This window comes from Canis aureus, chromosome 26 (genome assembly GCF_053574225.1).
Source record: "Canis aureus isolate CA01 chromosome 26, VMU_Caureus_v.1.0, whole genome shotgun sequence".
NCBI classification, from domain to species: Eukaryota; Metazoa; Chordata; class Mammalia; order Carnivora; family Canidae; genus Canis; species Canis aureus.
In genome coordinates this window covers 13160813-13184015 of record NC_135636.1, presented here as the reverse complement: position 1 = coordinate 13184015, position 23203 = coordinate 13160813, and the positions used below count along the sequence as shown (strand labels likewise).

Here is a 23203-nt window from a genome sequence, read left to right as displayed (position 1 = left end):
GGTAAATTTTAGTTTATCTGATATAAGGATGGCTACCCCTGCTTTCTTTTGAGGACCATTTGAATGGTAAATGGTTCTCCAACCTTTAATTTTCAGGCTGTAGGTGTCCTTCTGTCTAAAATGAGTCTCTTGTAGACAGCAAAGAGATGGGTCCTGCTTTTTTATCCAGTCTGACACCCTGCGCCTTTTGATGGGGTCATTAAGCCCACTCATGTTCAGAATTACTGTTGAAAGATATGAGTTTAGTGTCATCATGATATCTATTCAGTCCTTTTTTTTTGTGGATTGTTCCACTGAACTTCTTCTTAAAGGGGAATTTTAAGAGTCCCCCTTAAAATTTCTTGCAGAGCTGGTTTGGAGGTCACATATTCTTTTAGTTCCTGCCTGTCTTGGAAGCTCTTTATCTCTCCTTCCATTTTGAATGAGCGCCTTGCTGGATAATGTATTCTTGGCTGCATGTTCTTCTCATTTAGGACCCTGAATATATCCTGCCAGCCCTTTCTGGCCTACCAGGTGTCTGTGGAGAGGTCTGCTGTTTATCCTAATACTCCTCCCCATAAAAGTCAGGGATTTCTTGTCTCTTGCTGCTTTAAGGATCTTCTCTTTATCTTTGGAATTTGCAAGCTTCACTATTAAATGTTGAGGTGTTGAACGGTTTTTTATTGATTTTAGGGGGGGATCTCTCTATTTCCTGGATCTGAATGCCTGTTTCCCTTCCCAGATTAGGAAAGTTTTCAGCTATGATTTGTTCAAATACATATTCTGGCCCTCTGTCCCTTTCGGCGCCCTGGGGAACCCCAATTAAACGTAGGTTTTTCTTCCTCAGGCTGTCATTTATTTCCCTTAATCTATCCTCATGGTCTTTTAATTGTCTGTCTCTTTTTTCCTCAGTTTCCCTCTTTGCCATCAACTTGTCTTCTATGTCACTCATTCGTTCTTCCACCTCGTTAACCCTCGTCGTTAGGACTTCTAGTTTGGATTGCATCTCATTCAATTGATTTTTAATTTCTGCCTGATTGGATCTAAATTTGGCAGTCATGAAGTCTCTTGAGTCCTTTATGCTTTTTCTAGAGCCACCAGTAGCTGTATAATAGTGCTTCTGAATTGGCTTTCTGACATTGAATTGTAATCCAGATTTTGTAACTCTGTGGGAGAGAGGACTGTTTCTGATTCTTTCTTTTGAGGTGAGTTTTTCCTTCTAGTCATTTTGCTCAGTGCAGAGTGGCCAAAAACAAGTTGTATTGGGAAAAGGAGAAAAAGAGAGGAGAGAAAGAAGGAAAGAAAAAAAAAAAAAAAGGAAGAAAAAAAGAAAAAAGAGAAGAAAAAGAGAAAGAAAAAGAAAGGAAAAAAGGGGGTGGGGGAAGCAAACAAATCAAAAAGCAAACAAAACAAAACAAAAACAAAGCAACAACAACAACAACAAAAAATACGGGGGAGTATCCTCTGATTCTGTATACTGTAAGTCCCTTGACTTGCCCTGGAACTTGTCCGTCTAGCTGGTCTTCTGGGGGAGGGGCCTGTTGTGCTGATTCTCAGGTGTGAGCACTTGGGGGAGCTGCTGTGCCCCTGCCTGCTGCAGGGCTCAGTGGGGGTTGTTTACCCCGTGAGGCCCCAGGAGGAACAGCCCCAGTGGCCGGGCCAGCTCTGGAGCCCTGGAGTCAGCCCCCGCAGTAACTCCGGAGCTCTCCGTCTGCAGGGCCTGGATGCTCCAGGGCGGGCCGCTGATCTGCTCAGCTCGGGGCAGGAGCGTCCTCGCTGTCCTGGGCCCTCCCGGCCTCTGCCTGTCCCGGGGGAGGCCAGATCCTGGGCTGTGTCCCGGCGCCCTGTGCTCCGGAGCCTGCGCTGGTGGATTCGCGCTCCCGCCCCGCAGCCCCCTCCGCGGAGCCGCCCCCGAGCCCTCCGAGCTGCTCCCGCCCCGCAGCCCCCTCCGCGGAGTCTCCTCCGACCCCCCCCCCCGCCCCAGCTGCTCTGGGTCCCACCATGTGCGCTGCAGCCCTTAGGGAGCTCGGCGCACTCTCCTGGGCGCGCAGTTGCTCTGTTACTGTCCCAGGGAGCCCGAGGGCATCCTCGCCCTCCTGGATCCTGCTCCACCTCCCTGCGAGCCCCTTTCCGCCCGGCGAGGTCGGTCCTGCTCCAACCCCCTGCGAGCCCCTTTCCCCCGGGAAGGTCGGTGCAGCTCCTGCGTCTCCGGGACGGGGCTCTCCTGTCCTGGGGACACTCGCCCCGGCCTCAGCCCGGCTCCTCGCGGGGCCCCTCCCCCTTGGAGGCCTTTTGTTTTTTTATTTCTTTTTCCCCGTCTTCCTACCTTGATAGAAGCGCGAACTCTTCTCACTGTAGCATTCCAGCTGGTCTCTCTTTAAATCTCAGGCCGAATTCGTAGATTTTCAGGATGATTTGAAGATTATCTAGGTAATGTGGTGGGGACAGGTGACTTGGGGACCCTACTCTTCTGCCATCTTGCCCCTCCTCCTTAAATTTATTTTCAAATAACACCAATATAATGGTATTATAGGAAGAAAACACCATTTGAAAGTGTATTATCTTATGTGAAGTAAACTTTCAAAGCTCATTCTTGCCTATGTTCACATTCAAGTCTCAGATTCTTTCCTAGTGCATGCTCAGAGATAGACTGATGTGGAGCCAACTTTCCACATTGTGATTAAGTCAACCAAAGTAGAGGAGCTGTAACTAGAACCCAGTGGACTTGATTTTTCCCTCATGCTTCCATCATTTTAAAGAAGAACCTAAGATCAGTTAAGAGAGAGGATTCACATGCAGCATATTTGATTTTGAGAGGTTTTTCCTTTTCCCACAGAAATAAAAAGATAAAAGCATGTATAATACATATCCATTCAGTACTAAATAATTCTACATTAGAACACAAGTACTTTGAGATTTCTCTTGAAGTGGCTCACGTGTCCCTATCACAGAAGTAAGCTATCCCCCTTTCTCTTCCTAAGGTGGCAAATTCAACCATATTTATCGTGTTATCAGAAACCACTAAGGAGTCACAAACCATTACTTCAACAGGCAATGGCCAGGGTAATTAAGTCTTTTATCCTTTCTGGCTTCTCTAGTGTGCTATTATCAGTCACTGGGCTCCATACATATTTGTTGGTCATCAGCCGCCGTCTAGCTATATAATCTTGAAAAGGTCATTCACATTCTCCATATTTTTTATTTTTCCCCACACAAAAGAGGAAGGAGGACACAAATGCTCCCAGGCATCCATTTCACCTCCAGAACCCAATGCCACAGTTCAGCAAAAGTTTAACAGCCTCAGCCTGGTGAACATGTGAAAGTATGTGAGAAAAGAAAAAGGTTCCAGCTCTGCCAACTCTTTTTCTTTCTCTGGTTACATAAAAACTGCCTAAGTGGCTCAGGGTTTTCAAAGGATGGCATCACTATTTATTTTTTAATGAACACAAGATTATGGGACAATTTGTGAAAACATTTATTTCTCACTATTCTTCGGGGATTGATCTAGAATAGAATGTGCCTGTGGGCAAATATTGTCTGAAAATGAACAAGAATGCCCTGTTAACGGATTTTTAGGAAGAGCATAGTTTAAATTGCTTATTCAAAGAAGTCTACCTCCTGATACTTTGAGTTTCAGGGAAAAAGAAATGTTTTTTTGGTAAGTTATATGAATTCCGTTCTGTTTTGACATAAATGTCAATGTTTGACTGGAGGGTTTTTTGTTTTGTTTTGTTTTGTTTTCCTTTACAAATGCCAGTCTGGGAGGTCACCTAGTTCATTTGCTTAATGAGAAAACTTAAGTTGTCATTTTTATCATTTGCTCTCATATGGGAGATCTTTCAAAGAGAAGCTAATCATTCTGATAAAACAGAAGAATATGAACTTTGAAACGACACAAAACAGATTTTGGTTTGCCACTAAATAATTAAATGAGTGGTGCTGGTGTGTTCTTAAACCCCTCAGAACCTCACATCCCCATCTGTAAAGTGGGGATGGTAATACCTTCTCTTCCGGACAGTTACAACACATCCAATATGTGCACTGGCCCCTGCCACGTGACAATAATAATAATAGCTAATATTTATTGAGTGCTTATAGATGCTAGGTACCTTTCTAAACATTCTCAGTATATTACCTTATATAATCCTCACAACAGCCCTGTAGATGGGCACAACCATTAATCTCATTATATAATGAAGAAACAGGGGCAAAGAGAACTTATATAATTGGCTAAGGTCAAGTAATGACTAAGCAGTAGGACCAGATTTCATGTCCCTGTAGTCTTTTGCTCTAATGACACTACACTATCTTGTACCTGGGTAGATTCTTAGGAATTGGTCATCATTTCTGTTGACTGGATAATGTACATAAAGCACCAATGTCTTTCTGTTTCCCTCTCTCACTCACCCAGGACAATTAAGCCTTGAGCAAGTCATGTCTATTCTACTTCCCTCTACTTCTACCTCTCCTTCTGTCTAATTTACTTTATATCTACTGTCTTCACCCTAATGTGAGCCATTGTTCTCTCTTCTTCCAGGCTAGAGCAGAAGCCTCCTCCCACCAGCCTCCTCAGCCTTGTGGGTTCCCTTGCCTCTCCTCCAGAGTATGTAGTCAGAGGGATCCTTGAAAAACAGAAGTGCATATGTGTACGTGACTCCCACCTAATTTTAATGTCTGGGTCAGCTTCCAATTACCCATGGCTCTTAGGAAAAATACAACGGTCCCATCATGGCCTGCACTAAGTTGAGCCAAGTGAGCTAACATCTCCAGCCTCATCAGTAGGGCTCTTCCTTCACTTGCTGCTCCAGATATACTCCTGGAAACAGTAATCCTCTTCCTCTTCTCTTCTCCATCAACCTAGGTAATTTTTGCTTTTTCTTCATCTCAGCTCCAACTTCCCTCAAAGGAAGTTGATTAGTATGATTCTAATTGTATGTATATGTACATAAATGTATGTGCATGCATATATATGTGTATGTGGTTGAACAAATAAAGGTCTTCAAGTAGTGGTAGGTAGTGGTGATACTGACAGTCTGAATGGTATTCTGTTAGTAGTAATGACACCCTTCTTAGGGAGATATGACTTGGGATATGCAGAATTCATGTAAGTCGTTGGAATGGACCAGTATTACTGATCTTTGGAAGCCAGCCTGGTTGTTAATGCACAGCCCACAGGCCTGATCTCCATTCAGGAGGATTCCCTCCTGCTATTAATATTAAGGACAGATACTAGGCCACATAAGTCAGCTGCTGCTTAAAAGGACTGGAAACTCAAATACCTACTCAAGCACAATAGCTCTCTCCATTGAAAAGGCTGTGTGAAAAAAAAAAAAAAAGGCTGTGTGATTGCTTTGTTTTCTTTCCCCTTAAAGCATATGATTTCAATATACCCCCTTTGGGTTTTAGAGATGCTTTGGAGTTTAATTTTAATACAATTTCATGTGTATATTGTAACACTGCTGTTTGGAGGGTAGGAGGACACAGTGGGTCTGTTAGGATGGGCCCCAGGATGAGCTTGAGCACACAGCTAGCCATAGAATGATTAGTACCAAAGGGGAATAGTTTTTGTTTTGTAGTGTTTCTGGTTAATTTTTGTTTTGTCTTTTTGTTTGTTTACTGAAACTCAGAGATCACTTTCCTTTGGCTGATAGGTGAAGCCAAGAATATCCCAAGTAATAAAGATATGCTTAGTTACCTCTGTGGCTTGGAAGGTCCCTTTCACTTTTTATTTCTCTCCTTTTTTTAGTGGCTTGTAATCAACTGCTACTTTTTTTTTTTAAGATTTTATTTATTTATTCATGAGACACACACAGAGAGAGAGAGAGGCAGGGACACAATCAGAGAGAGAAGCAGGCTCCATGCAGGTAGTCCAATGTGGGACTTGATCCTGGAACTCTGGGATCACATCCTGAGCTGAAGGCAGAGGCCCAACCACTGAGCCATCCAGGTGTCCCTCAACTGCTACTTTAATGAGAAAAAGAACAATTCACATTACATCTATATTGAAGAATCTGCTAGATGGGCAGGGTTGAGCACATTGTTCAGGTGAATATGATAAATAATAATAAGTAATTAGTACAGATTTGATGTATCTAAAGGAATCTAAAAGCTATAGGGCAGGGGAAAGGCGATTTTGGAGCAGAGAAAAATTGCTTTGATATGACAGTAATGAGCCAAGAACATGAGAAGGAAATCCTGCAGTAATAGGTTTGTGGGCACTGTGTTGGGTTCAAGTCTTGAGAGGCATTCAGTTAGAGAGGAGTAAATATAGTGAAGGAACATGAGGTTTTTGTTTGTACACCACTTACTATGCTCCACTCCTCCCTCCAAGCTTTTTGTTTTAATGATCAGATTGTGTTGATACTAAAGGCCAGATAAGAGTAAAAAAGAAATGGCAATTCAGGATTCTGAGATCCTTTCATCATCTATGGAAATAAGTCACCTTTAAAGACAGCAGTGTGACACTACCAATCATCTGGCATTATCTAACACATGACACTTCACTCAATTGCATTTTGAGCTCTTAGGTAATTCAGTCACATTTTCACCTCAGGATGCCACAGCAAACACTAGTTCTGAACTTTGCCTATTGAGCTACATTTTCCTCCAAAATACCCTTTTGAATTTTCTATTGATGTCTTCACTACTGGCATATAGAGGAAGAGAATTCACTCTAATAAGTGTCTCTGATTTCTAGAGTGATCATTTGTCTCCTCTATTTGCCTTTCTTGGACTTGAGCCGTGGAGTGTGTGTAGGAAGCTCTGCATCCACTTAGCAAGACTTTTAGGTCCCAACAGCAGAGGACTGCTTGTTGGGGTCACTCATAAAAGTCTCACCTTACAAAGGAAACTTGTCAAGGCTCAATTGTTGGCAAGATGGATGGACAAGTGTTTCCAGTTAATGAAATAGCTTTTTGGTGACTTAATGAAGGTAGCTTGAGATCTTCACTGTATTCACTTTTAGTTACTATTATTATTTTTTAAAGGCTGATAAATGATTATGGTTGTCCGTAATCAAGAAATGCCAAGTATCACAAACCCTATACTAAGGTATTTGGGAGTGGTTATACCCCATGGCCTTTGATTTTAGTTTGAAGATTGAAAATGACCTTTGGATTTTATTTTGATAAGGAAGTTGTCCTCAGTGGAGATAGACCTCATAGTTGGCATAGAAACAGCGCTGGGCTATTCCTGGGTCATTGAAGACATGGAACCTGGCCCAGTCTGAATGGCTGTTCTCTCCTGGTTGCCTGTTTAAATAAAGGTCAAGAAAAAAATTCCCTTTCTTGGTCTAGACTTCAGGAAGAAATAAGGGAGTGACCATCTTAAAATGTTATCTTAAAATGTTATCTTAAAATGAGTATTTCCTTTTTCTTCAGGCGTCTCTTCATGGCCCTAATTAAAGTTAATGAATGTCCCTAGTGTATGACAAGTGTTGAATGCAATGTAGCTCACCTGAGGTTCCCTGTGGTTGTACACTTTCACGGGAAATGCCCTTCAGTTCCTGTAGATCCATTGTTAGGCAATCCCTTAATTATAGACTTTATCTTTCTGAAGCATTCAAATCACATGTTAGGCAAATAACTTAGATGCCTTTCTAAGTGCTAGAGCTCTTAAGTCAAGTTAGCAAAAGAATTAGCAAAAGAGGCTAACATTTAGGCAAATAAAAAGGTGTGTTTCACAAATGATTCTTCAACTTAGGTGTTTATAGAAAGGGTCCCAGAAGCCTTTGAAAACAAAAAAGGCATTAAAAAAAATCTTATTCTGAGCCCCCAAACATAAACTAAATCAGCTAAAAGTGGAGCTTTTCTGACGCAGGGGGAGGGTTGGAAGGAAGAAGGAGAAGTTGGGGGAGCATCTAGGCTCACCTTAGCCAAGTGGCCTTTGCTCGATGTTTTAGGCTCACTTCCCCCCTCATCACCAACTCTGAATCTCAGGAAACCACAAAACCAAATCCTTGTTCAATGGCACAAAAATTGTATGGCCTACAAATATGTAAAATATGAGTTGGTACTAAGTTTTTCTTAGGACCCTGTGATCCTTTTAGATAGTATGGCTATATTAAAGGATGGAACTGAGTCTTCAACACATCCACCCAAGATTCCTGCATAAAAACAAGGGGTAGTATCCTTAACCACAAACAGTTAAATATTCCATTCCTCTGAAACTGTCATTTTCTAAAGAATTTTGGAATTCTTTTGGTCTATTTAAAAGCCAAAAGAAAAACATTAATTTTCTTTTCTTTTCTAGTCCCACCTCATTTTTAATTCTTAGGAGTAGCAGTATTTCCAGCTGTTTGCAGAAGTACTTGTGAGTCTCAAATCTAACATCCAATTTGTGGCAACTGTTTCACCTTCTAAGTGCCTCAACTTTCTCATCTTTGCAGTGGGGTCATAATCAAACCTGCTAAGAAGCCTGCCTTGAGGATGAAAGGTGAAGAACTTAACCTTGTCCTTATCAACTAGTGAGGATTTAAAAGGAGTTACCTATTATTAGTATTAACATTGTTGCTGTCATTATTATTAGATAACTTGTTCATATACTTATTCTCCCTAGTCATGGCTCTGAGTTCTTTCATACTTTTCTGAAAAATCATATGGGTCTTCAGTGTGAAATTTTAAAAATCACTATTCCAGAGGTTTTGAAGAATAAATTACAGAGTCTGAAGGCATTTCCAAAAATCGGTTGATCAGAGATGTGTTAAATGTTTTCCAGCCTCTGAAATGGACACTTCCAAAGGAGATGATGCTGTGGAATATGTTGCAAAATAACAAAATTTAGTTTACTCTGTAGACACATTTTATAGTTTTTGCACCATTTCCTCATTTCACTAACTTGTCAAATATGTATTGAATGATATGTGCTAGAGTTGTGTGAGATCCCAAGTTATATAAATCTTCAGAATGCTTTTAATAGGATTCATTCATGGTCAGGACTTAAGATACATGGTAGCATCTCATGAGCAGAAGTTTCAGAAATTGATTCATTGCTAGCCTGAATTCAGGAAGAACGAAGTCTTCAGAGTAAAGCTCTGCAACTGGGAGAAGTAGAAAATGACCTTCTCCCCATATGTTCCGGAAGTGGCTCCCGTGACTCCTATCCCTAGAAATAGAAAGATCTATTAATGTAGAAGATCTTGAGGAGTATTATCCAAAAGTTAGACTTTACAAATATCATATACTCATCCCCCTGAATTTATGGTAATGAGGCAAGACAGCTAAAGTCTTTCCCAAGATGGGGTTTAAATTCTCTGATTTTAATTTACTTACTGATGTCTTTGTGAACACCCCCCACCCCCAAAAGGAAGAGCTTCTTCAGAAGCTCCTGGAGGAAACTGCATCTTCAAGTCACATTGATGCTTCATGCAATGCTTGTATCTGAAGATAGAATTTATTTTACCACAGACAGAAAACTGAGGATTTGGTATATCTAAGTGGCCTGTCAGTCCCCACACCCAGGATTTGCACTGGCCATTCTCTGCACAGGAGCTCACTTTTAAAAGGTACACATCCAACAACAATGCTGGCTTGAAAACTACCTACCAGAGCTCATTTTCAAATATAACTTCCTTTCATAGGAAACTGATAGAATACAAGGGACATGTGTTTTATTTTTAAAATTTCATTTAAAACATCTATGTCCAGAATTCTTCAAGACATTTAAAAATACCCTTTAATATTGATATGATTCTAAATAATTCTGTGATTTTTCACATGGGAGTATGCATTTGTAGAAAATAATAAAGTCCTCATAGATTTGAAGAAGGAGAAGATAAGATTGTATTTATTAAAATAAAAGCACAGCTTATACAGGTGAATTCATCAGTAAGCATTCTGTGACTGCTTACTATGTGCAAAGTAGTGTCAAGATATATGTGTTTATGTGTGTGTATGTTAATTACATAACTTAAAAAAATAGTCCCTTATGGTAACATATAGAATTTAGTCTTTTGGAAAAATCCCAGTTATTTTTATATATTGCTCTTTTGGATGAAGATCAATTTTTTTATATGAAAATTTCATATAATGGAATAATCAGTGGACCAACCTGACAATGTTTTAAGAACAGAGAAATATTCTGGGTGAAGGAAATTCATCTCAATGTTGATTTGGATATGATTAACAACTTTAAAAGGAATGATATTCTCAGGAGATCATAATGAGCTGTGATCACAGCTATAACCAATTTTATCCAAAATCAGTGATTTAAAATGATTATCAGTGATTTAAAATGCCTGCATGGTGCAATTGGTTCAACTCTTGGTTTCAGCTCAGGTTGTGATCTCATGGTCATGATCTCATGGTCATGATCTCATAGTCATGAGATGGAGCACTGTGTCCGGCTCTGTGCTCAGTATTGAGTCTGCTTGAGATTCTCTCCGTCTCCTTTTACCCTGCCCTCTCATGCTCCCTCTCTCTCAAATAAATAAATCTTTTAAAAAATAAAACATCAATAAAGTAATTCTCAGTTTGAGTCAGTTTTGATACACAGCTGATGGGTTAGGTGAGGCAGAAAGTTAAACTACTTCACGGGTTTCCATCAGTGTGTCTGGGGTTTCACTTGCTGCCATAAATCCTAGACTTCAGAGAGGAGCCAGCTTCCCTATGTCAATAAAAGAGTTTTGGAAATGTGATGAGCCTGAGAGTTCATAGCAGATTTTTTAAAATGTGAATTTAGACCTCTGGGAAGGATGTGGCTTGAATAATGCTAAAGAAGAAGAACACAATGTAAGGGAGTTAAGAAGCAGAGGATGTTTATTTTGTAACTTGCAGACTTGCCAGCCTGCTATATTCAGATAGCTTTGGAGACAAGGGGTCAACTCTATCAGGGCCTGGATCTTTGCTGAAAAAACCCACAAAAGGCCCTTGTTTCTGCAAGGACCACGGGAACTGGGAACAGTGTTCCTTAACTTTAATGTGTAGAGTAACATCAATAGTCTGGAACTCTAGCAGCCTTTAGCTGGGACAAGGCGGGAGGGGCTCAATGAAAGGTTTTGGGAAAAAAAAAAAAAAAAAGAGGATCTCCTCTTACTCCTGCTTTGCTCTAGGATCCCCTTATATCACAGAGCAGGTGGGGTGATTGAGCCTAGGAACATAACCATCACTGAGATTACCCAGGATTCTTTTTTTCTTTTTTTGCCCAGGATTCTTGATCAGGCACACAAAAGAAGGTTCTAAGTGTTTATAGAAGTAGAAACTGGGTGAATGATTTTTTTTTTTTTTTTTTTTTTTAAGTAGCCAGTAAGAGAGATTAAGAAAGGGCAGGATTCTGTACCTTTCAGTGAGATTGGCCTTTTCCTCATATTTATCCAGTTTGAGTGTGAAATTCCTCAGGCCACAGTAAAAGTAGCTCCTTGCCCTGTACACAGCTGACTGGGCCTGCTGCTGCTTTTGGTGGCCTTCCAAACAAGGGAAATGACTTCAGACACCTTCTGCTTTTCTCAGTCCTTCTTAAACCTTGAATGATATCAGTACAAACAAAGTGAAAAAAGTTTTATTTAACTGATTCCCTGGATGTTTGCTCACTGGCTGTACATGGGTAGGAGTCCCTCACCCTGGAATCACTGATAACATAAAAGCAACATTGCATCATAAAAAAAAAAAAAAAAAAAAAAAAAAAAAAAAAAAAAAGGCTAAACATCAAACAGATATCCAGTTCTTGGGTAGACTCCATCTAAATGTTATTGTAAAGAAAGTTCTCAACCTCCACACTGAATATATCTAAGCCTTAATTTTTGTCAAACTTCCTTGAAAGATAGACCTTAGGAATTTACCTTGTGTACTTTGCAAGAAGCAAACTAAAGCTTACAAAGACATAATGCCCCTACTGCCTCTCAGCTCAAAAGACCTTATCTCCAGTCTTCAATTTAATTTATTAAATTATTACCTGTTGGATTGCCTACTTTAGGAAGGGATTTGATGCAGACTGAAAATCAAGTTCTTTTTCAAAATAGATCCAAGTTTTGGGGGGAAGATAGGCCTGTAAAGGGTAAGGCAAAGTAAGGTAAAAATTTTTAGTTGGCAGTGGAATGGAGTTTGGACTTGTTTGGGTATGGAGTGGATTGGGACTCAGTTATCCTATTTGTACTCCTTTAATTAATGCTTCAAGTCTACAAATATGCAGGGAATAAAATAAATTGGAACAATTTGGATCAAAATGGTTACAACTATGACCATCTACTCCTTCATCTATTCATCCATTAGACATTTATTGAGTTTCTGAGGCACCGGTTTCGTTCAGTCAGTTAAGTGCCCAAATGGTGATTTCGGCTCAGGTCATGATCTCATGGGTCCTGAGATAGAGACTCACGGCAGGCTCCTCACTCAGTGGGCAGTCTGCTTCAGATTCTCTCTCTCCCTCTTCCCCTGTCCTTCCCTCCACTCATGAGCATGCCAGTGTGCTCTCTCTCTCTCATAAATAAATCTTAAAAAAAAAAAAAAAAAAGACACTTATTGAGTTCCTATTAGTTATCAAGTCTTCTTCTTTCTTTTGAAGAATGCATTCCTGGGGATCCCTGGGTGGCGCAGCGGTTTGGTGCCTGCCTTTGGCCCAGGGCGTGATCCTGGAGACCCGGGATCGAATCCCACATCAGGCTCCCGGTGCATGGAGCCTGCTTCTCCCTCTGCCTGTGTCTCTGCCTCTCTCTCTCTCTCTCTCTGTGACTATCACAAATAACAAAGAAAAAAAAAAGAATGCATTCCTATGTACAAAGTGTTCAAGATCTCTGCCATATTGGATCAGGGAAAGGGGAGACAGAGACAGGTTAACAGATACACACATAATCACAAATTATGGTAAAAGCTGTGTTAAATTTAGTAGCCAATGTTTTTGGGTTTTGTTCTTGATTTTGTTTTATATCTAAAATTTCTTTGAAGCTATGCAATAGAGAAAATAATACATTTATTTCTAGATAAATGGCTTTAGGATCACTTTGTTGAAGTGAAATCTTTTCTTAAAATATAAATTTCCCATTTGCAACATTCTTCATAGGAAGCTTGCAGCACTGTGTCAGAACTGGTTTAATGATCTTGCTTACAAAGTAAATAAAACACAATGGTGTCTCTATAGAATTTAAGTGTTGTGATGCATCTGTCTAGAAGCCTGTTAAAATACATATTGTCCTGACATTTCAATAAGAAGTAAGCTGACTTGGGTGTCTAGCACAAAAAAATCAATTGCTTTATTATTTTATTTTTATCACTTGCAGATGGGTCAAATTATTATCAAAACTTTATTATCATTGATAATACACTAATGCAGTAGGTTGACATAACAATTGACTAGTTGAATGTTGCAGTATATGATTAACCCAAAGTAATGTTATACATTTTCCCTGATTCCATGTAGCCTTTCAGAGGTATGAGGATTTAAGTAAATCTTTTGTCCCATTGTTCTCAGAGATTAGATGTTATGGAAAAGACTAAAAAGATGAAATGATTTGATAACCCTTTCAAAAGAAGGCTATTATACCTTTACTGCAATATATGTCATAAACCAGAAGAATTGTAAATTTTTAGGCATGCATCTAGTTTATAATTCCAAAAGCCAAATGTATATACTTAAATATATGCAAGTAATGATTTACATGCATACTTGCAAGTTACAAGAAATTTTTAAAAAATGTTAAGAACTGGGAAATTGTGAAGTTTCTTTGAATTTCTTTGAAAATCAGATTTAAAAAAAACTCCTTATGATGTTTTAGAGATATTACTTCTTGAAAGGAAGAATCTGCAATAAATGCAAATGACAGAGCTTTCTAGGTTCTAATCCTGTGCTCCCATTAAAAATAACTTTTGGGTGGGCATGACATGAACTATTCTGTCTTACAAATACTGTAGAATATTTAACGATCTTCAATTGTATTCTGGAAAATAGACTTGCATTCTCTTTTTCTTTCTTTCTAACCCTACCCCTACCCCCCACTCCCCCCCAGCTCTTTCTTGTACTTTTTTTTCCTCTTTCTGGTACTTTGCCAGAGCTGTTTCTTTCTTGGAGTCCAGTAATTGAAGGTACTTTTTTGGAAGATGGTTTCAATTATCTAAAGCCAGTGGAATGTTTAACTGCCCCTTGCTATTGGTGAACTTGTTTACATTGGGATTTTAGATGAATTCAGATTACAAGCAACCAGATGTTATCTGCTATGGTAGTTTTTTTTCTATTTTTTTTTTTTTTAAGACAAAAACAACAAAAATTGTATGAGGGAGAGGACTTTACTACTATATTTAGGTCAATGAACCTCAAACTTTATAGAAGTATGACCCTTTGGGTGAACTTTTAATGACAACCAGTTGAATATTCAACTATGAGACTATATGGCTTGTGTGCAATAAATAAGATTTAATTTCCACATGTCTTTATGTGATACTGATCAGAAAATTCTGTCTCACAAAAACATTTTGTCACCTATGTAGTTGGAGATAGTAAAATTATAAATTAAAATTAATTCATGTTCATATTATGCTTAAACTTCACAGATTTACTGTCATGCCACTCAGGATAATAGAAAATAAATGTTGTGATATTTAATAAGAAAAAAAATCTGAAGCAGTATAAGTCACCTGTAAAACAACAACTAAATGTTCTAGACTGTAGACAATCGAAGACTTATTTCCTTAACTGACAGCTTAAATGAAGGCTTTGTAAGATATATATTTTTTGTACAGATTGAACTTTAAAATCTAAAAGAAAAGCTGAATACACAAATTTTAACTCAGAAAACAGATAAATTAAGGTGGAATTAATCTTTATGAAAGAATTATTTGCTTTTTCAAGGGATCCAGAATTCACTTAGGAAGGTTTTTTTTTTTTTTTTTTTTTTTTTTAAGTTGGCTTTCAAGGTGATTAAAATATGAGTTAGCCTTCAAAGTTTAATTGCATCTAAATCTTCAAAAAAGAAAATATCCTTGTTGAATCTTCAAGTAGACATCAGGTATGATGTCTTCACTATAGGTAGTGAGAGGCCATCCAAGAGTTGTATTAGGAATTAAATAAGAGGATACATACACATATACACATATAAATACATGCATGCACGTATATGTATACATACATAGAATATAGATGTATATATGCATATATACGTGTAATTTTTTAAATAACACTTAGTATATCTACTAAATATTGTTGATACTCAATTGAATGAATAAAAGAACAAAAGAAAGTTCCAGGATTTTCACAAATAGAAGGAATGCCTGACGGGAGTTGTCACCTTTGAGGGTTGTAACTACTGTCAAAATCATGGTCAGGGAAGAGTTAGGGGAGGAAAAACATTCTTCATCTCTCTTCCCACCGCCTGTTTTACTAGGACCTCTTGTTACATTCACCTAATTGGAAGCCAGATAGATGGCAAGGGTGCCAGCTGAAACAGTAGGTAGGGGGTCAACTTCCTACTTCCTTCCAGGCAAAAACAGGGCAGAGAAGTATGGGAATAGATATGGAGGAACAGAGAAGGAGAAGCCCAGTTGTATCTCTCATGGGTCTACCCAGGGTAGTTCTCATAATTTGAACCTAGTGGAAAAATGCTATTGACAGTTATTTTACCTATGTAGATTATAATCTTTCTAGGCAATGAATCTAATTAGTAATCCAAACACTGTTTCTCTTTGATTCAGACTTTTTTTTTCAAATGAGAATTCTCTGATTATGAACCAAATACTTAATGAATCTTAAAATTGCATAACAATATTTATTTTTCAATATATACTGTGTATGGCCCTTTAATAGTCAGCTATACACACAAAACACACTTGACAAATCAATATTAAGTTGTAAAATAATTTGAGAGATTAAAAAATGAAACATCAGCTATCATTTTTGTTTGGATTTTACCCATCCTACAGATTCATATTTACAAATAAAAAATGAGACTAATTATTTGCTAAGTTATAAGAGGAATTAAAGTTTTTTAAAGACAATTTTATGGAAAAGAAGTTAGACAGAAAATAGATTAATTGAAAAAAGTATCAAATAGGCATGTAAAGCTTATTAAATCTCAAAGGTTTAAATTCATATATATGTAATACTTCAAAAACTCATAGAGAATGTATTCTCTGATAGTGGATTTAAGCTAGATATTAATAACAAAATGTTAAATTAAAAAATATCTAAATATTTAGCAACAAGAAATGACCTAAATAATCATGGAGTTAAAATATCACAGTGGACATAAAAAAAAATATTTTGAAATGATCATGAAAACATATATGTACAACTTTATGCTAATATATTTGAATATTTTTTTAAGTTCACAAATTCCTTTGGCTTAAAATATTGACTTAAAATTTTTAAAAGAAATTTAAACTATCATCTAAAGCTTTCCCACAAAGAAGACATCTAGGTATCTTGATTATACTAGATATCTTTACTTAAACACTGTTGTTGGGGTTGTAAATTGGTATAGACATTATAGAAACAGTATAGAGTTCCTCAGAAAACTAAAGGTAATACTACCATATGATCTAGCAATTCCACTTCTGGGTGCATATCCAAAGAAAGTAGAATCAGTGTTTTGAAGAAATATTTTCACTCCCATGTTCATTGTAGCATTATTACAATAGCTGAGATATGGAAAGTATCTATCAATGGATGAATGGATAAAGAAATTGTGATCTGTATCTATAGGTATCTATGTATCCATCATCTATCTTTCTATAATGGAATCTTATTCAGCTGTAAAAATGAGGAAATCGTGCCATTTTTGACAACATGGTTGAATCTGGAAAAAATTATGCTAGGTGAAATAAACCAGACAGAAATAAATACTATGTGATCTCATATTTGAAACCTAAACAAGTCAAACTCATAGACACAGAGAATAGAATAGTGGTTGCCAAGGAATGGGGGTGGGGTAAATGGGGGGATGTTGGTCAAAGGGTACAAGTTTGTAAATTCTGGGGATATAATATATAGCATGGCGACTGTGATAAGAGGTATTATACTGTATACCTGGAGTTTGCTGAGAATGAATCTTTTTAAGAATATTTTATTTTAAATATTATTTATTTGAGAGAGAGAGAGAGAGAGAGAGAGAGAGAACAGGAGCAGTAAGGAGGGGTAGAGAGAGAGGGAGAAGCAGACTATACACTGAGCAAGGAGCCTGAGGCAGGGCTCGATCCCAGGACTTCAAAATCATGACCTGAGCAGAAGGTAGATGTTTAACCAATTGAGCTACCCAAGGTGTCCTAGTGAGAATGAATCTTAAGTGTTCTTAACTATGTTAGATGATAGACATGTTAATTAACTTGATTGTAGTTATCATTTCACAGCTTGTAAGTATATAAAATCATCATGTTATATACCTTTAATACAATTTTTATTTGTCAAAGAACAAAATAAAATTTAAAAATAGCTTAAAAATTAAGCCAGTTGGGGATCCCTGGGTGGTGTAGCAGTTTGGCGCCTGCCTTTAGCCCAGGGCGTGATTCTGGAGACCCGGGATCGAATCCCACGTCGGGCTCCCGGTGCATGGAGTCTGCTTCTCCCTCTGCCTGTGTCTCTGCCTCTGTGTGTGTGTGTGTGTGTGTGTGTGACTATCATAAATAAATAAAAATTAAAAAAAAATTAAGCCCATAAAAATTTAAAATACATATATATGTATATATGTTTTATATGTAGATATATATGTGTATATATGTTTTAAAGAAGAAAATATTATGCAATTTATAACTTCAGAAAATATCAAATTTGGGGGAATTATCAGATTCCTAGGAATTCAACAAAATGCATACAAGACCTCTACAAAGGGCACCTGGGTGACTCAGTAGTTGAGCATCTGCCTTTGGCTCAGGTTGTGATCCTGGGGATCAAGTCCTGCATCAGGCTCCCTGAAGAGGGAGACTACTTCTCCCTCTGCCTAGGTCTCTGCCTCTCTCTGTGTCTCTCATGAATAAATAAAAATCTTAAAAAAAAAAAAAGAGACCTCTACATACAAAATTCAAAACATTACTTAGAGAAATAAAGTAAGACATAAATTAATGGAAAGATATGCCATGTTCAGTAAATTAAAAGACAGATCCAAGGTGATCTTTAGTGCAGTAAATAAAAATTTTCAGCACCTAACTTTGGTGAATGTGTGTATATGTGGTGTGTGTGTGTGTGTGTGAGCGCGCGCGTGTGTGTGATGTAGCAAGATGAGTCTAAAAAAAAAATAAGGAAATTAAGAACCCAAAATTGCAAGAAAGTTTTGAAAGGAACAAACTTGGTGGACTTATATTCCCCACTATTAAGATCTCTTAAAAATGATTGGGAATAGGTATAAACAAGGGTTCTGGAATTTGGGTCATGTTCCATAGTTTGTTCTTGGGGGGTGGTACAGGACGTTGTTCCTTTTGTAGACATTCACCTAGCCATACAACTTAAGATTTGTCTACTTTGTTGTATGTGCATTACATTTGAATGAATACTTCCAAAGTCAATATAGCAGCATATTAAAATTTAATATAGATGGGCGGCAAATACACAGGTTATTCTCTATGTGTTTCTACATGCTTATAATACCTTAATAATTTCAAAAGAGATAATTCAAAAAAATAATTTTGATTTAGGCTGTACTTTAATTATAGATGTGTATAGGGCCAAACAATACCAAACTTTGCCTTCACTGTACTATACCACGATTTTCCCTTCATCAGGCCCTAGCAAAAACTATTGCAGAGTGAGAAGATATGAAAAGTCTGGTAAATGCTGTAGATTACGATATCTTGTACATCTATGATCTGGGGAATAATGGCAGGATTCTGGACACACAGAGTTAGATTGATAGCCAGTAAAATGTCTCAACAGCTATAGAAAATGGGTGTTTGGGAAAGAGAGAAACCCAGAACACTCTGAGTACTACAGCTGTCAGTGAGTAAATGTTCATTTGATAAACTACCAGATCACCTCTAAAAGTGCTTTTGTCTGAGGGCAGTTCACTCAACACTCAATTACTCAGGGACTCTGTATCTGGGTCTTCAATTTTTCGCCTTCATTTTAAGAGCCACTATCTGAGGGATAAGAGAAGAAAGTAGTGCAGCACTCTGCTTCTTCTTATTTGTTGTCTGCTCTGTTGGCTAGAGTGGACATTTGTCCATGTTCCTTCTTAAATGTTTAGGGACAAATGGTCAAATCCAGAGTCAAACTCTCCATGTTTAATTACATTTTAATATTTACTTAAAATACACTATTATTGTTATTAATTTCTCATTGGCTTGTAGTTCAATGCAACATGCTTTGTCTATGTTCAGTTTGACTAAATTAATTTGAAAACAAAAGTCTGAGAACTGAAAACTTGAGTTTTTCTAGTGGGATTTATTTTTTGAGGAGTGACGTCTAGGACATATTATCTTATTGGTTGGTTTTCATATCATTATCATCAATGATCATTATCAACCAATATTTACTCATTTTCTGGTGCATACACAAAATGGGAAAAGAAAAATATGTCTAGGTTTAATGTGGGTACAAACTCGAAGGCCTAAAAGGACCACGGACATAATCTAAAAGAGCAAAGTGGTCCTGGGGTAAGACAAACAAGAAAGGGTGTGCCATTATAAATGGAGCCTGATAATTTGCCTCAATGTCCTGAAGACCATGAGGTGTGGTCTTAAACTGGCATTTTCTGAACATGACTGGCTCTACTCAGTTCCAACTGATATAGTATTGCAGGAATTTGGGTACTCTATTGCTATGAAATCTTGATTTTTCAAAAGAAACTTAAAATATCTCTCTCTCAAACAAACAAACATGAAATCTTCCAATTTCAAAACCAATCCAGTTAGAAAATAACAAGCACTATTGCAATCACCATGCACCAAACAGAATACTTTCTAAGGGCTATTTATGGTGTGGACCTGTGAACCTCAGCCTTCCAACATAGGGGAAATAGGACACACAGTTTATATAAAAGGGTATGAAACAATACTAAATACAAAATGCATTCATGTATTTCTTCACTAATAAAATAGTATTTACTAGGTGCCATCTAGGCCTCATACCCCATGTGGGTTCCTAGGGTTACTAAGCTGAACAAACATGTTTCCTTTTGCCAAGCAGCCTCTGGTCTGGGAAAAAACAAACAAACAAACAAACAAATCACTAGATTAGTTATTAAACAACTCTAATAGTAATAGGAATAATTGGTGTAGTTGAATTTCAGAGAATGGAGGCTTTGCTGACATTTTTCTTATGGCCACAGGAAATAATTGAGAAATAATGAGTCCCCCTCCTCTTTTTGTTATCCTTATCTACCTGGGCTTCACTTTAACCAAGTCACAAGAAGTAAAAACAAGTCATAAAACTATCTCACAGTCAACTTCTAAAGGAAGTACTGTCATGGAAGTGTGAGAATGATGGGGAATTTCTCATTAACTAGTAGTTTCAACATCCTTTTTAAACATATCTTTAATTACACTAATGAAGCAGTTAGTCTTCTTAAATGAATATACTATCAACTAGTTAGCTAGCTCTTTACATACAAACACACACACATCCACATATTATTTTATTTCTTTTGTCACTGAAGGCAATCTTACTTTAGCTTCAGATTAAATAACAGCGACAGCCACTTGTTTTTCCACCTCCAAACTATGGTGCAGCCACAAGGAAGGCACATAAGTGAATAAACTGTCATTGATTCTAGAGCCCTTTGGTTGTGATAAATGGAAACTGTATTCTCTGGGATTTCTGAATGGATTTTTATTCAAACTACTTACTGTTAAATGTGTTTTATTCACCAACAGAGGCAGTAAAGGTCCCAGTGTTCCATTTCCCTGAATAACCTCATAAGCACTCACTCTGGGATATGCAACTTTGTAGACTTGGGAGAAGAAATGCTTAATTCCTACATTCTCTTCAGAACTTCCCTTTAGGCGGTGTCCCCCCAAAGTTATAGAATTGTGAAGAGTACAGAGGAAGTTAGGATCACTATTTGAAAGTTATTTTGTCTTTCTGGATGGAAGAACAATGTATTCATTTGTGATAAAAATCTAGATATGAATGATGTAATGAAGTATCGGTTTAACTAATGAGATGGGAAGCTCCAAAGACCTCCTGGCTGTTTTGCTAAATAAAATAACCACCTTCAAACATAAAAACAATTGTGGAAAAAGCTTCTGCCAAAGGTAAACCCCTCAGTATCTTATGGCAGATGTTATTGACAGAGTAGAAGAGACAGGAATTTCCTATAACTGTGGTTGGCTCTAAGGAATACAATTTCCAGCATGTCTTTCATCATTGTAATAATATGGTAATGATTAAATTCACCTGCAGAAGCCCAAGGCGTCTGTTTGTTTCATGGGAACTTCCAAATGTCTTGTGTACAGACTTGCTCAAGTGGGAGTTTGTGAGTGTAAGAACAGCAAACTCCACCTTATCTCACATGGCAAAGGAATGGTATGTTCTACTTAATTGAATATTCTTGTTGTTGGAGAGCTCTGGTGCATACCATACATTTTAATTCTCTAAGAGTGAATTTTAGTTAATGTGAAAGTGACACTCACATGCCTTACATCTGGCTTTGATGCGATAGTGGAAGTCTGTCTCCTTTAGCCCCTGGTTCGTCTATCTTTAAGTACTTTCCCAGCTTTGGCTAGAATTTAGCCCCACCTATGGTAGCTCTTGTATTATGGAACCATCCTAGCCCCCAGACATCCCCACAATTTGTGCTCTGCTCAGTCCAGCCACCCTATCAATCAAACTTCTATTCCGTAAGGGCTGTTTTGATAACTGGCTAGTTCCTTGTTCAACCAATTTGAGCTACAGTGTTTTGGTTGATAATTGTGTAATCTGTTGATACAGATTCCCTGAATAATATTTGACTCAAAGAGCTTGATTAGAATAAATAATTTGGCCTCATACAATTACTACAATCTTTTGCAATACAGAGACCTTATATATCATCTCTAGCCTAAATTCATTATTTCCATAAACATAATAGTTATATTCATTCAGTGCCTATGGTTATTCTGGGTGCTGTACTAGGTGTTTTATAAAAAAATATTTTCAATCTTTAAGAAAGACACACAAATAAAACAAAAGAACTGTAAGATTGGTTCAGGAAAAGTTTGGGAAATTATCATCACCTAACAGAGTCAACAGAATAAACATGCCTTCTATTATCTCTGTAAAATGTTTTTGCTATGTTCATGGCATGTTGATCTTGCACTGGCTGGCTACTCTTTAGAAAGGCTGAGTGCTTTGCTCCTATAAACTGCAATGTTCAATTATTAAGAGTCAGTTTTCCCTCAAACCTGTTTATCCCAATTGGTTTAGTGTTAGGCAAACAAAGAGAGTTGTTGTCTCTATGAAAATAAATCTAAGATGTAAGATGCTGCAAAACTTTGATGAAAGCCAGTTGCTTTCAAAAAATGTTGTCAAAGTAAATATGGATAAGACCCTTTTAGAAGATTAGGGGAAATTATAAGAAACTAGGAAAATTTTTACTCAGATTGCCTTGTCATACATTATACTCTGGTTCAACTTTAGAGTCTAGAAATAATAGTACATCATAAGTGAGGTTAGTGCAAGAAGGACAACTTGGAATTTCAGCTAGTAGACACTGCTACATTAGTCAAGATTCAGTGGCAAACAGAACTGGAAACATAATCTATCTATCTATCATCTATCTATCTATCTATCTATCTATCTATCTATCTATCTATCGATCTATCTATTATCTATCTATCATCTATCTATCTATCATCTATCTATCTATCTATCTATCTATCTATCTATCTATCTATCATCTATATCATCTATCATCTATCTATCATCTATTTTTTTTCTTATAGGTATGCATACCTGCTCTCTGACATCCAGGGGAAACATTTCATCTGAACTTCCACTCAGTCCTGAATTTATCCCTTGTCTTATTTCACTAATTAGTGAGGGATATCACTTAAATGAGATCCTCTAATTGTTATATACGGGACAGAAAGCATCTTCCACATGAAGTTACGAGTAATCCATTTGATATGTGAGTGTGAAGATGAATTGGGCAGTTGGGGAGCAGGAGCTGCGAAGAGGCTAAAGGTCTTAGACTCAGAACCCAAAATGAGACCCTAACTCTGGCAGGGATGGAGCTCCAAGATGTAAGGGAGAAAATGCTGGATCAACCATGCAGATGTGTGAGAATATGAATGAAAATGAAGAAGTAGGATGATGAATAAAGAGAAATGGGACATGGAAATATTGGCTACTGAACTCTCAGAATATGAGTGAACAGGGACCCTTGGGTGGCTCAGTGGTT

General features: G+C 37.6%; 1 protein-coding gene and 1 long non-coding RNA gene across 9 annotated transcripts in view; both read left to right on the top strand.

Annotated features, from left to right (window-relative positions):
- Positions 1-23203, top strand: part of MACROD2 (mono-ADP ribosylhydrolase 2) — a 1919734-nt gene that overhangs the window by 920217 nt on the left and 976314 nt on the right. The window lies entirely within an intron of this gene.
- The window catches only part of LOC144297915 (uncharacterized), a 59326-nt gene that overhangs the window by 8823 nt on the left and 27300 nt on the right, over positions 1-23203 (top strand). For all 5 annotated transcript variants that reach the window (XR_013364848.1, XR_013364846.1, XR_013364844.1 and 2 more), the window contains exons 2-3: positions 4517-4840; positions 8230-8412. This is a non-coding gene — a long non-coding RNA (uncharacterized LOC144297915). The remainder of the gene's footprint in view (positions 1-4516; positions 4841-8229; positions 8413-23203) is intronic.